The 16,093-nt window shown below is 43.7% G+C and overlaps 1 pseudogene; it reads left to right on the top strand.

Annotated features, from left to right (window-relative positions):
- The window catches only part of LOC142748874 (piRNA biogenesis protein EXD1-like), a 28,713-nt pseudogene extending 13,791 nt beyond the window's left edge, over window positions 1-14,922 (top strand).
- The last annotated feature ends 1,171 nt before the right edge of the window (window positions 14,923-16,093 follow it).

Genomic DNA, 16,093 nt, shown 5'->3' with positions numbered 1-16,093 from the left:
AGAGTCACTGAATAATACCACCATACTGTTACTGAATAATACTTCCACACCATGAGCACATAGTGACTGAATAATACCACCATACTGTTACTGAATAATACCCCCATACTGTTACTGAATAATACCATCACACCATAACCACATAGTGACTGAATAATACCACCATACTGTTACTGAATAATACCGTCACACCATGGCCACATATTGCCGCCACATAGTGACTAAATAATACTGCCATACTGTTACTGAATAATACCGTCACACCATAACCACATAGTGATAGAATAATACCCCCATACTGTTACTGAATAATACCGTCACACCATAACCACATAGTGATAGAATAATACCCCCATACGGTTACTGAATAATACCTCCACACCATAACCACATAGTGACTGAATAATACCCCCATACTGTTACTGAATAATACCCCCATACTGTTACTGAATAATACCATCACACCATAACCACATAGTGACTGAATAATACCACCATACTGTTACTGAATAATACCGTCACACCATGGCCACATATTGCCGCCACATAGTGACTAAATAATACTGCCATACTGTTACTGAATAATACCGTCACACCATAACCACATAGTGATAGAATAATACCCCCATACTGTTACTGAATAATACCGTCACACCATGGCCACATATTGCCGCCACATAGTGACTAAATAATACTGCCATACTGTTACTGAATAATACCGTCACACCATAACCACATAGTGACTGAATAATACCCCCATACTGTTACTGAATAATACCTCCACACCATAACCACATAGTGACTGAATAATACCCCCATACTGTTACTGAATAATACCCCCATACTGTTACTGAATAATACCATCACACCATAACCACATAGTGACTGAATAATACCACCATACTGTTACTGAATAATACCGTCACACCATGGCCACATATTGCCGCCACATAGTGACTAAATAATACTGCCATACTGTTACTGAATAATACCTCCACACCATAACCACATAGTGATAGAATAATACCGCCACACTGTTACTGAATAATACCTCCACACCATAACCACATAGTGACTGAATAATACCCCCATACTGTTACTGAATAATACCTCCACACCATAACCACATAGTGACTGAATAATACCCCCATACTGTTACTGAATAATACCCCCATACTGTTACTGAATAATACCATCACACCATAACCACATAGTGATAGAATAATACCCCCATACTGTTACTGAATAATACCGTCACACCATGGCCACATATTACCATGACATAGTGACTACATAATACCACCACACTGTTAGTGAATACCTACACACCATAACCACTTATTACCACGACAGAGTCACTGAATAATACCACCATACTGTTACTGAATAATACTTCCACACCATGAGCACATAGTGACTGAATAATACCACCATACTGTTACTGAATAATACCTCCACACCATAACCACATACCGTGTTTCCCCGATAGTAAGACACCCCCGATTGTAAGACGTATCGGGGGTTTCAGGGGGGTCGGCTAATATAAGCCGTACCCCGAAAGTAAGACATATGTCTTACTTTCGGGGAAACACGGGGGTATTGCCGCCTCCTGCCCACTTCCGCGCCGCCCCCTCTCCATATGTCACCGCGCCGTCCCCTGCACTTGCTCCTGCTGCAACTGCCGGAATCGAAGCGCGCGCCGATTCCGGCAGTTTAACCCATTAAATACCGCTGTCAATAGCGACAGCGGCATTTAATGTGTTTGACAGAGGGGGGAGCTCCCTCTGTCACCCGATCGGCGCCCCCGCAAACAAATCGCGGGTCGCCGTCGGGTTTCCATGACAGCCGGGGGTCTAACAAAGACCCCCAGGTCTGCCTTCAGCATCTGCCTGTTAGGCGATGCCGGAGGCATGACCTAATAGGTTGCCTGTCAGTTTTACACTGACAGGCAATAATGCTTCGGTATACTAAGTATACCAAAGCATTATATATGCGATCGGCACATCGCATAGTGAAGTCCCCTGGTGGGACTAAAAAAAAAAAATGTAAAACAGTTAAATAAAGTTTGTGAAAAAAAAAAAAAAAAAAATTTGACAATTTTTTTACAATATAAGACATACCCCGAAAGTAAGACATAGTCGGGCTTTTGGGGATAAAAAGAAAGTAAGACACTGTCTTACTTTCGGGGAAACACGGTAGTGACTGAATAATACCACCATGCTGTTACTGAATAATACCCCCACACCATATCCACATAGTGACTACATAATACCACCACACTGTTAGTGAATACCTACACACCATAACCACTTATTACCACGACAGAGTCACTGAATAATACCACCATACTGTTACTGAATAATACCTCCACACCATGAGCACATAATGTCTAGGAAACATGCAGTCATTGAGACCACGATGAACACCACTTTATACCAGAATTTTATTGAGACGAATGTGAGGTCATCTGTTCAGCAGCTTAGGCTGGGCCGAAATCGGGTCATGTAACAGGACAATGATCCCAAGCAATTCAAAATCAAGTTATTGGAAATGGTCAAGTCAAAATCCAGACCTCAACTCTATTGAGATGCTGCAGCGGGATATAAAGGTGGATCTGTGAACTTAATATCCTGCCCTTGTAAGGGCAGCATATTACAGCTACAGGACCATACTCCTACTGCAGTAGCCAAAATGGTTACCCCCGCCACTCTCTGCGGTGACTGACAGGCTGCGGTGTCTGCATGTATAAATAGCAGCCTGTCAGTCACCGGCCCTGAAGGGTGGGGGGAGCGCTCGTCTCAGGAACACACCAGACTCATAATTATGAGTCCAGTGTATTCTTTCAATGATCCTGTTAGTCAAACGGCACAAACGTTTTTGTGCCATTTTGGCTACTAGGAGTATAAACTTGTAGCTGTAATATGCTGCCTGCATTAAGCTGTTAGATCCACTTGAAGAAAGATATATACAAATGAATGCCCACAAGAGACTGCATATTACTTATTTATTAAGTGTACTTATTTTTCCCACCTAGTTTCTGAATATTGGTTTACTTTTTGGAAAAAAAAGTCTACAAATTGAAATCTGTGTTGTTGTTTTTTGTCACCAGAGGTTATTTGCTTGAATATAGAAGTTGGTGAGGACCACACAATTGTTCTTTATGCCCTGATAAATAAAAACAGAGAATTTCCCTATGACTGTACATAGTATGTTAAAGTAATGTTTTTGAATGTATAGTCTATGAAACCACATGTTAATGCATCACCCACCAAATAAGTCAGAGCCCTACGTTGGACGTATACGACATATACACAGAACATATCCATAGGCCCCATTCACCCGAAGTGTGTGGTTTTGGCGTAAGCCGGGCCGGTGTGCATCGGCATGCTTCATGTTTTACCGTATGAAGGAGCTAGGTAGACTACGCTATTACATACAAAATTATTCAGTAAAATAAAAAACTTTTTTTTACAATGGGATCCTATGGGCATCTATGCCTATACAGTGGGATAGGTCACAGACACTCATCAGGGTAGATCCTACTTCCGATGTAAGGCTCTGGCGTAATGTGAACAGAGCCTAAATCTTATTTAAATATGTTGACTATGTCATCATATCTCATGCGTTACATTTTAGGGTAGGGGGACCTTCAATCTCAACCCTCAAAGCCCAAGACTTTGTAACTTTTTTAGTCTATTGTTGTTATATTGTCTGTTGTTGCTATATTATGTGCATTACATGTCGTATCCACTGAGATTGTGATTTTTGTACATCTTTTATATTTTTTCTTGCAGTCGATAGACTGTAGGTTAATTTCACAGTAATTGACCAGCTCCGGACAAGGTTTGGCAATCCTGTAAGTAACCACACAACATTGTAGCCCAGATATAGGAAACCGCTGAGCACTAGATATTCCACCCAGCCACATTTGGTTTGGACCTACCAATAATAATATTATAATTTACTGTCTGTAACAGCCACTTGTTCTGATCCCAACATAAAAAATAATTTCCAGGTGGCACACCCATAGTAACGACAAGGTGAGTAATTTTACTAATCTCCTTCTGGACCCCACAGCGCAAGTTAAAAATTATTCTGGAACTTTTTATAAACTCAGTCAATACTTCCCTTTGTTGAATGGGTTGGTTGTCAATAAACAGATCTAGACCAGAAACGGGAGAATCTCAGCGGCGGTATTTGGATCTTCGCCGAATTCATGGTGGCCTCAGCATCAGTCCATGGGCTAAACTCGACTTAATGTCTTTGGCGGTTTCGGAAACCAGTCATTGGCACCCACTCTTCTGAAGAACCGCTCAGCTCAATCATCCATGTTTTGTTTGCGACAAAACATTTTCTGAAATCGTAATAAAGTTTTGGCTGTAATTTCCGGTCTGCGTTTATTTTCTTTGAAGCTGTTTTTAGGATGGGATATAAAACTAATATTCCAGCGTCGCCTGTTTAATACATTATTCCTCTACCCAAGTATGCATAGGGATTCTGTGTCTGTTTGTAGATTTATTTTAAGCTATTTTTTCCATAGTTTATGGAAGAAAAGTTGATTTAACATTATGCAGTTATTACCATTTCTGAAATAATTTTTCTTCTGGAAATAGTTTTTTTATAAGTTTGAGTTGGGGGGATGCATTTATATATTGTGTAATGATGTAAAAACTTGAAAGCCCTTCTCCTTTTTTCCCTATTAGATTAGGGATATTCAGTGCCAGCCTGTCATTGGTTTGGCTTCTGGTGGATCCAATGTGTGTCGTCATGGAAGTCTGTATTTTCTTCAGGTAAAACCAATTATCTGTGGTTATGTAGGAATTCTGTGGACTCCGTATTTCTTAAAGCTGGCGATACACATTAAATAAACGTCAGCTGGACCGGCCAACGATTTAATATGTTTGGGGGGCTCACCTGAATCTCCAATGTCAGAGGAAAAAATCATCGGGTATGTTGGATTTCAACATGCCCGATCATTTGTTCCTGCAGGAGATAAGCTTCTGACAGCGATATACAGTCAGTCAACAGCTATATACAGTGTATGGCCAGCTTAAAGGGAAAATGCAGTCTGGTCTGTAGGCAGCATGTAAAGCAGGAGCGGAGTAGCTTGATATATAGGTTTTCAGGAAAAGATTGAGAACTTGTAATTTATTTATCTATTTATTGAGTCCAGTTGGCGGTCCTACACAATGATTGACAGCTATTTCTGTATTCACACTCATACATGAAAGCAGTCACTCACTGAGTAGGACCGCCCACTGGACTCCTAAGCCCAGAATGAGCAGAGATTTAGATCAATAACTTAAAAGGTTCTACTCAATCTTTTCCTACAAAGCTATATATCAGTCTGGCGGCGGATAGGATTTTTTTTCAATGTGACATGTTCCCTTTAAGAAATGTGCGTTTTGCGCGCGCAAAAAATGCTGCGTTTTGCGCGCGCAAAAGGCACTTGACAGCTCCGTGTGTCATCCGTGTATGATGCGCGGCTGCGTGATTTTCACGCAGCCGCCATCATAGAGATGAGGCTAGTCGACGCCCGTCACTGTCCAAGGTGCTGAAAGAGCTAACTGATCGGCAGTAACTCTTTCAGCACCCTCGACAGTGAATGCCGATCACAATATACACCAACCTGTGAATAAAAAAAGACGTTCAAACTTACCATGAACTGCCTGCTTCCTCCAGTCCGGTCTCCCGGCCGTTGCCTTGGTGACGCGTCCCTCTCTTGTCATCCGGCCCCACCTCCCAGGATGACGCGGCAGTCCATGAGACCGCTGCAGCCTGTGATTGGATGCAGCCTGTGCTTGGCCTGTGATTGGCTGCAGCTGTCACTTGGACTGAATTGTCATCCCGGGAGGTCGGACTGGAGGAAGGAGCCGGGACTTATCGATAAGTCCGAACTTCTGTTTTTTTTTACACGTATATGTATATTGTGATCGAAAGTCACTGTCCATGGTGCTGAAACGGTTTAAAGAGGCTCTGTCACCAGATTTTGCAACCCCTATCTGCTATTGCAGCAGATCGGCGCTGCAATGTAGATTACAGTAACGTTTTTATTTTTAAAAAACGAGCATTTTTGGCCAAGTTATGACCATTTTTGTATTTATGCAAATGAGGCTTGCAAAAGTACAACTGGGCGTGTTGAAAAGTAAAAGTCCAACTGGGCGTGTATTATGTGCGTACATCGGGGCGTGTTTACTACTTTTACTAGCTGGGCGTTCTGATGAGAAGTATCATCCACTTCTCTTCACAACGCCCAGCTTCTGGCAGTGCAGACACAGCCGTGTTCTCGAGAGATCACGCTGTGACGTCACTCACAGGTCCTGCATCGTGTCGGCCACATCGGCACCAGAGGCTACACTTGATTCTGCAGCAGCATCAGCGTTTGCAGGTAAGTAGCTACATCGATTTACCTGCAAACGCCGATGCTGCTGCAGAATCATCTGTAGCCTCTGGTGCCGATGTGTCCTCGCTCGTCTGACACGATGCAGGACCTGGGGAAGTGACGTCACAGCGTGATCTCTCGAGAACACGGCTGTGTCTGCACTGCCAGAAGCTGGGCGTTCTGAAGAGAAGTGGATGATACTTCTCGTCAGAAAGCCCAGCTAGTAAAAGTAGTAAAAACGCCCCGATGTACGCACATAATACACGCCCAGTTGGACTTTTACTTTTAAACACGCCCAGTTGTACTTTTGCAAGCCTCATTTGCATAGATACAAAAATGGTCATAACTTGGCCAAAAATGCTCGTTTTTTAAAAATAAAAACGTTACTGTAATCTACATTGCAGCGCCTATCTGATGCAATAGCAGATAGGGGTTGCAAAATCTGGCGACAGAGCCTCTTTAAGTCTTTCAGCACCGTGGGCAGTGACTGTCTCCTGACGTCGCGTACCCGAACATTTTTTGCCGGGTTCGGTCAAAACGAGTTCGGCCGAACCCGGTGAAGTTCGGTGCGCTCATCTCTAATTTGACACTCCGTTTGGATGTTTGTAAACAGAAAAGCACGTGGTGCTTTTCTGTTTACATTCATCCTTTTGACAGCTCTTGCGCGAATCACGCAGTTCGCACGGAAGTGCTTCCGTGCGGCATGCGTGGTTTTCACGCACCCATTGACTTCAATGGGTGCGTGGATGCGCGAAAAACGCACGATTATAGAACATGTCGTGAGTTTTACGCAACGCACTCACGCTGCGCAAAATTCACGCATTGTCTAAACTGCCCCATAGAGTAATATAGGTGCGTACGACACGCGTGAAAAGCACGCGCGTATATTACGCTCGTGTAAATGAGGCCTAACTCACATAGACTAGAAGGACAGCAGCGCACATGCACATCCAGCTCTCTCCTGCTTCTGCACCTCATTGTGGCAAACTCTGTCAGGCTTCTATAGCTAAATGTGGGATGTCTATTCGGATAGGTAGGGGCCCAAAATATATCCTATGTATATACCATAAATGCCCTTTAAGCAGCGGGAGTTTTACAATAAAAACTACTGTCTGGAAGTAATAGGTAAGATTTGCCTTTGTCCTGGGAATGTAGTGAGGAAGCAAAGAATTGTGAACTGGATGATGGAGAAGTAATACACCTTTATTCCTATCGGAGAAATATAAATAGTGGTTTAGAAGGATTGGTTATCATCTGTGTTTCTGTGTGCCATCACTTTGTTAGGGTACGTTCACGTAGAGTTTTTATGTGTATTTAGGGGCGTATACGCCTGGAAAGACGCTAGCTAAACACCTACAAACATCTGCCCATTGAATTCCATGGGAAAAATGGCACTTAGTTCAAGACGGGGTGTTTTTTTACGCCGCTGTTTTAAAAAGAAGGAGCATTTCACTTCTTGAGCCATTTTTGGAGCTGTTTTTCATTGTGTCAGGGAAAAAACAGCTCAAGAAACTCCTCAAAAAAAAGTTTTAGGCTACAAATACTGCTGAAAATGACAGAGCTGTTTTCAGCCATTTTTGTAGCCAAAAGCATTTTTTGAAGCCTTTTTGGAGCTGTTTTTCTATTGACGGGTATGGCAGCAATAGGTCAAGTTAGGCGGCAGGCGTCGTAACGAGTATGGCAGCAATAGGTCAAGGCAGGCGGCAAACGTCGTAACGGGTATGGATAGCAATGGGTTAAGGCAGGCGGCAGGCAAGGATAGTCAAGTTCAGGCAGAGGTAACAACGGCAAATCCAGACAAAGGCAGAATGGACGGAAACAGAGAACCAGGGTACAGGGAAGCTCACGGGAAACTTGGTTGAACAAGCATGGATTAGAGGAAGGAGGATCCTTAAATAGGAAGTCTTTGAATTAAGGCGCGTGCTGGCCCTTTAAGAAAGGACGAGTCAGCGCGCGCGTTCTCTAGTGGCTGCAGCCGCACATCGAGGATGACGGCCGCGGAGGGAGGTAAGGGATGAACTTATCTGACGCCGCCCAGGACCAGCAGAGCGTCCGGATCTGGTAAGTGGAGCTCGGGATGAGCGTGACGGAAAGGAGGCCGTGGGGAAGGCGGGGAACGGCGCGGCAGCCGTTACACAGTCTCAGAATCGCTTGGATAGGTAAAAGCATTCCAAAGTTATTAACACATAAAGTGACACATGTCAGATTTGAAAAATAAGGCTCTGTCTGGAAGGTCAAAAGTGGCTGCAGCGGGAAACATACTAATTAACCGGTTAAGGACCAGGCTGTTTTACAGCTAAATGACCAGAGCAAATGTCACAATTTTGCTATGCGCTTCTTTAGATGACTATAACTCTGCAGGTGAATAAAGTTCATCTTTGAATTTGACACTCTTTTTAAAGGACAGATAGGGCTTTGTTTTAGTGGCATTTGTCAGTATATATCATTTTTATTTTTTTCTCTAAAGTGGGCAAAATTGGAAAAAAATGCAAGAATTTAGCATCTGCGTCAGTTTATGCTAGCATTTTTCACACACAGTATGGACCACGGACAAAATTCATCTCCTTTCACGTTCTTCCACTTCTCCCGTGCATGGGGATACCAAATATGTGTGCCTTATTCACTGTGCGGGCATGTGCCAGGGCTTGGCATAAAAGGAGGCTTTTTGGCCTTTTCGGTCCAGGAATTTTGCATTTGATTTGATTGATGCTGCTGAAACATTAGAAACACCCCATAAATGACTACATTCACACAAGTAGACCCCACAAGGTTTCCTTCAAGGGGTTTATCATATTTTTAGACAGTCCAGTTTTTTTCTGAAAGTTTCTTGAATAAGATGGATCAAAATAAAATGAGCAATTTTTTAGCAAATGCGTCAGTTTATACCAGCATTTTTCACACACGGTATAGACCACGGACAAAATTCATCTCCTTTCACATTCTTCCACTTCTCCCGTGCATGGGGATACCAAATATGTGGCCTTATTTATCACATAGAGATGTAGGAGGGCGGAGGATAGAAGAAGATTATTTCACAAATCGCTTTTTTTCAAAGCTGGTTTTACAAAACTCAACAGAGTTTCTATAACACTTCCAAAATATCTGCTCTTGAAGCAGAAATCCCAAAATATTCATCTAGGGGTATAATGGGAATTTATTTTTTGTGGTTTTCTAAAATAAGAAATTGCAGGTTTATGCAAATGGAGCTCTCCAGCAGATGAACTTTAGAAAACATCAAACATGACATCCACCCCCCACCCATTCCCTCCCTCACCCTTGGAGTAAAATCAGGGGAAAAATAAAAACGTAATGTAGGGCAAATATATTTTCAACGAATTAACTAAAATCTAATAATGCAGAACAGTGTGGTATTTTTTAAAACATGGCTCAATGCACAGGCCTGGTTGCGAGGGACATGAGGGACAGAAATATCGGGAATCTTTGCGGTGCCCGTCTTTTCTGCAGACGCGGCACTTTTTCTGGGGGTTGCTTCTGGTTGGTGTTGGGGGAATCCGACTGATGAAGTGTCTTTCAGTCAGTCGCGTGACATCCTCAGACTGGGGGCATTCTCGGGTGTCCTGAACATCAAATATGAGGCCTTCAATAATTTTCTCCTGGAAATCCAGGTATGTGTCTCTGCCTCTGTTTTTTTTATAGAGCACAAATGAGTTGTGGATGGCCACCTGTAACAAATAAATGGCCACCTTTTTGTACCAGGTTTTTGTTTTTCGCTTTACTAAATAGGGCTGTAAAACCTGGTCGCTTAAATCCACCCCCCCCCCCCATGTACTTGTTATATTCGGACACGCTCACTGGTTTGTGCTTGTCCGATGTTGCCCCTCTTTCCCTCACTGCCACTGTTCCTGCGGTATGAATCGTGCTTAGCACATACACATCTTTGCGATCCCTGAACTTGACCGCCAGCAATTCCTCAGATGCATAAGCACAGGAGTCCCCCTTTACCATGCGCTTCCCCATTAATTGCTGTGGAAAACCAATTCTGTTTTTGCGCATGGTACCACATGCCCCAGTCCTTGCAGCATGCAAATGCCTAAACAGGGGCACACTGGAATAAAAATTATCACAGTACAGGCTGCATTATCTCCCACACAATTTTGCTGCTGGTGGAAAGATCAGGGGGGCATCCAGGAACATTTATTGTGCGGTCCCGCCCTTCATAAATCCTGAAGGCGGTGGTATTTCCTGACCCACTTTCGCACAGTTTATAAAGCTTAACGCCATATCTTGCCCTTTTGGAAGGTAGATATTGGCGAAAGCTAAGTCTGCCATGAAAGTTGAGGAGGCATTCGTCCACACTTACATTCTGCTCAGGGGTGTAGAGTTGCAGAAATAAATTATTCAGGGAATTTATCAGTGGTCTAATTTTGAACAACCGATCCCGGTTTGCATCGGTACTTGGGGGGGCCTGTGCGTTGTCATTGAAGTGGAGGAACCTCATTATTGTCCCATAACGAGACCTGGGCATTACTGCAGAATACACTGGGGTGGCTTGGGCGGGTCTTGTTGACCAGTAAGACCTAATGGAGGGCTTTTTGACAATACCCATATTTAGGGTGAGCCCCAAAAATTTTTTTACTTCCTGCAAATTGGTGGGCGTCCAATCTCTGGCATGGGTGGATGAATGTTTCTGCCTTATATATTGCGTGGCATATAAATTTGTTTCGTGGACAATCTGATTTAGGATGTCGTCCGTTATAAATAAATGGAAGTAATCCATTTGGACAAAATTTGTATTGTCCACGGTTATGCCAGGAGTGGCAGTAAATCCGTGGATTCTAGGCCCAAAAGATGGGGCAGGTGCCCATACAAGAGCCTGGACTGGAGGGACGAGGCTGTCCCGTGCTACAGTGCTACTTGGCCCTGCGCTTTCATGTTCTGCAGTTTCAACTGCATTAGGGACAACGTCCCCTGAAGATGAACCTGAAGTGACGCTGTCATTGTCACTGCCCAAAACAGGTTCCATCTCTGACGCCATCTCTGATGCGGTCTCCGACTCAGACCACAGCATGGCGTATGCCTCCTCAGCGCTAAACAACTTCCTCGCCATAACGTCACTAACACTAACTAAACAAATTTTTTTTTATTTTTTTTTATAAAACACACAAACTGGTATATATATCTACACTACCGCTAACAAAAAAATAAACTATTATATATATATGTGGATATATATATATATATATATATATATATATATATATAATTATATACTCCCTACCTGCCTATTCTAATAGAATAAAAGAAAGAAAGGTAGATAGATAGAAAAAAAGATAGATGGATAGATAGATTGTATAGATAGATAGAAATCTATCTATACAGAGAATGTTTTATAGTGTAACTGTATTTTTTTTCACTGTAATCTTCTGGCAGCAATTCTCCCGAGTCTCTTCTTCTCCTCAAACTGAAACAATGTTTGAGGAGAAGAAAAGAGGAAGGAGATTTGCTGCCAGAAAAGTCAAAATAAAACAAATGTGGTCGCTGTGATAGGTTTTCACAGCGACCACATGTTCAGGGACCATCAGATTGGTCCCAAATACTCTGCCCAGTGCCCAGATCGCGTGCACACTGTTTTATACGTACAAATGCATGTGATCGCTGTGATTGGTATTCACAGCGATCACATGTTCAGGGGCCAAAAGATTGGTCCCTGACATTCTGCCCAGTGCCCATGGCTGTTAGCAACAGCCAGGGCATAGAGCTGTATGCACGCGATTGCGCGTGCACAGTCTCTAAAGTGTCGCCGTAATTAGTCTATACGGCGGACTTCAGAGACCCTGACCGCTGGCCGTAAAAATACAGCCAGCGGTCGGGAACCTGTTAAACGATAATATCTTTGCAACTTCTGTGACAACTATTTTTACTTTTTACTTATGAGGTTTTAATTTTCTAGATTAGTTTAGCCCCTTTACGACTGCCATACGGCTATATACGTTCCAACTTCCGATGCCCCGTGCAGTTGCCACGTATATAAACGGCAGCCTGGAACGGGGTTTAATGAGTGCAGTGCTGCTTCAGTGTGAGCAGCGCTGCACTCATTCCTGCCGGGGCTTTGAGAGTCCGATATACACCGCCCCCCCCCCCCCACTGTAGATAGCGCCATACACAACCTCCTGTAGATACCGCAAAACCACCTGTAAATAGCGCCACCTAAGCCGTTAAAAAATGTATGAATTTTATTTGTTAGGGTTTTTTTGTCCCAGCCACCTGAAAACACCACGGTGCCCATGTAGATAGTGCCACAATACCACTGTAGATAGTGCCACATTGCCCACTGTAGATAGTGCCAGTGCCCACATAGATAGTACCCACTGCAAATAGCACCACAGTGCCCACTGTAGATAGTGCCCATATAGTGCCACAGTTCCCACTTTAGATAGTGCCACACTATCTACAGCTATCTGAAGCTATCTACAGAGAGTTGCTATCTACAGGGGGGTGCTATCTACAGGGGGGTGTGGCGCGATCTGCAGGGGGGTAGTGCTATCTACAGGAGGGGTGACGCTATATGCAGAGGGTGGCACTATCTACAGGGGGATGGAGAGACGTTGGGGGCTCCCTCTAGGAGGGCAATCCCCGGCCATAGCTTAGGTGGCGCTATCTACAGGGGGTTTTTGCGCTATCTACAGGGGAGTTGTGTATGGAGCTATCTATGGCGGGGGGGGGGGATTGACAGGAGAGTGCAGCGCTGCTTACAATGAAGCAGCACTGCACTCATTAAACCCCGTTTTTTATATACATGACAACTGCACGGGGCATCGGCAGATGGAACGTATATAGCCATATGTCATTCGTAAAGGGGTTAATATCAAACACAATATTTTCTCATCCACCCTAATAATAATTAGCAAAAGTTGATCAATTAATTATATGTACCCCAAAAATGGTACAGTTGCAAAAGACAAGCCCTAATACGACTACGTCGACAAAAAAAACAAAAACGTTATGGCTCTTGCAATGCAGCGATTCAACCTTAATGGGTTAAACTGGTTTTATTAGGCCACAAGACCCAGCCCGCCCCCCCCCCTCCATTCTACTGAACCGAATCCTATGGTGATCATCAGTTCAATATTTTAGTTCTTGTGGCAGTTATACAGGTGTTAAAGGGGATGTCCAGTCATAAGAAATTGATGGCCTGTCCTCAGGATAGACCATTAATATCTGATCGGTGGAGGTCCGACTCCTCTCACCCCCGCCGATCAGCTGTTTTGAAGGGGCAGTGATGCTCGTATGAGCGCTGCTTCTCCTTTATTACTGTCACTGCTCATTTGTAGCAGTGATTCAGTGTTACAGGCTTCTCCCACTCGAGGGAATAGGACAGTTCTGTAATACTGTGAACCGCCACTACAAGTGTGTCCGCGATTCATAGTACGAGCAGATAAGGAATGAAGGGGAAGCAGCACTCGTATGAGCACCGCAGTCTCTTCAGAACAGCTGATCGGCGGGGGTGCTGGGAGTTGGACCCCCACCAATCAAATATTGATGGCCTATCCCGAGGATAGGCCATCAATTTCTCATGACTGGAACACCCCTTTAAAATGCATTTGTATCTGAATACACTACCTGAAGAATAGAAGGCTGTTATTGTCCACCTAGAACGTGCACTAATGCAGCACTTGCGTTTCTTTGAATAGGATAATCTTCTTTGGTCATTGCACCCTTTGCCTTCACCCGTGCAGAAAGTTTTAGCGCTGGAGGCATCATATGTCTTGTCCCTTCACATGACGATGGCAAAAGCAATGATGGCGGACTTTACATCCATAGTGGCTGGGTATCTGAATATCTATACTCACAAAAATGTCACAAGTTCTTTGCAGGTAAGCCTGATGATAACACAGCATTACATATATCCAGACTTGGACAGCTGCATATCTTCTCACGTAGCATACCTGGAGCTCTCTAATATGGCGTCATCAGCAGAATTGCTCATGCTACCAGCAAGAGCGATCCAAGTCGTGAAACCCATGAACAACGACTCTCACATTGTAGTCCCAGATATTCTGTTTGTGGGGGTTTCAATGGTCGTGATTCATGTACATTCAATGTTATTACAGTTCTCTAATGACAAGCTTCCCGAAGAATTTAGACAGCTCAAGGTCTTGGAAAGAAACTGTAAAGAAAAGGCTCTGAAGGATTACGTCGTAGATGAAGACGGTTTACTGGCGAATCCTGGAAACAAGCTGAATATCTTTGGAAAAGACCAGAGAGCCTCAGATATGAAAAGAGACAAATCGGTGGGAGGAATGAAGTCTGTCATTGATGGCAAGTCAGAGGGACATAATATTGAAGTTCAAGTTGCTCCACGTGATAACATATGTGAAACCAGAGTCATTAGTCGGGGTCCTCTGGAATATCCTGTGCGGTCCGCTGCGCAAAACCCAATGTATTTACAGTTTCCAAGACCCCAGATGTTTAGACAAGAACAGGTGCAATTCTCATCACATGCACCCACTATAGGATCTCATGTTAGGATGTCGGCTGGACGGCTTTTGGCCAAGACGACCTATACGTGGTTTTCTTAACATACAGAGGTAGCTGTGAACAAGTTATAACATTTTTGCATATAAAAGTTTTATTAAAAACAAAAAGACAAAGGGGAGATTTATTAAGATTGCCATTTCATACGCCTGTCTTAATAAACAGTTCGCCGTAAGATGCGACACATAAATTAAGAGGCAAACGTCTCCTAATAAATATGTTGCATCTTAGAGCTGGCATGCGCCACAATTGCAGCTCAACAATTACGCAGAGGCGTAGCTAGGTTCTCCAGCACCCAGGGCAAAGATTCAGTTTGGCGCCCCCCCCCCCCAACCTCTTTCCCGACATCTCCTTCCCCCTCGCCGTGTTTGTTTTCTCTACCAATCGACGTGTCATTTCTTTTTATGTAACGCGAGCATAAAATTATTTGTACATTTCACAAGCAATATGGTTCTATACACAACACCAGAACCAAGCTCGGTACATATATACAGCCCCAGAACAAATACAGCTCAATTTAGTGCAACCCCTGCCGTATAGGTTTGTACGGCGTAAAACTACAGCTCCCAGCATAGCCCGAACAATGATAAGGATATGCTGGGAGATGCCGTTTCACAAAAAATAAATCCTATCATAATCACACCACCCATCATCTCGCTGCAGATCATACAGTGACTACAGTGCTGATTAGAGGCAGAATAAACATTTACATTAAGTGACTTACCGGTGACGTCTCAGATTCTAGTTCTTTTTCTCCATTTGGTCCAGACCTCTATGATGACTTCTCTCGATCACAGCCCATTTCTGCAGTTTGCCGCTCAGATGTCTTCAGCTTCTCACTTTTCCAACATTTCTGCACCTATGAATAAATATAAAGTTATCATTATACCACACACTACGCCCCTAAATATAATAGCGCCAAACACTGCACCTCTAATTAGAATAGCACCATACACCATGTCCCACACACACACACTGTGCCCCCTGTAGATAGTGCCTGCCATAGAACCCCCTGTAGATAGTGCCTGCCATAGAGCCCCTGTAGATAGTGCCCCCATATAGACCACCCCTGTATATAGTGTCCCACAAATAACTCCCCCTATAGTGCTCTACAGATAGCCCACCCCTGTATATAGCCCCCTGTAGATATAGCCCACCCCTGTATATAGAGCTCTACAGATAGCCCAACCATGTATGTAGTCCCCCTGTAGATAT

Source organism: Rhinoderma darwinii, chromosome 1, assembly GCF_050947455.1.
Source record: "Rhinoderma darwinii isolate aRhiDar2 chromosome 1, aRhiDar2.hap1, whole genome shotgun sequence".
In the NCBI taxonomy this organism is placed as follows: Eukaryota; Metazoa; Chordata; class Amphibia; order Anura; family Rhinodermatidae; genus Rhinoderma; species Rhinoderma darwinii.
This window is presented reverse-complemented; position numbering and strand designations above follow the sequence as displayed.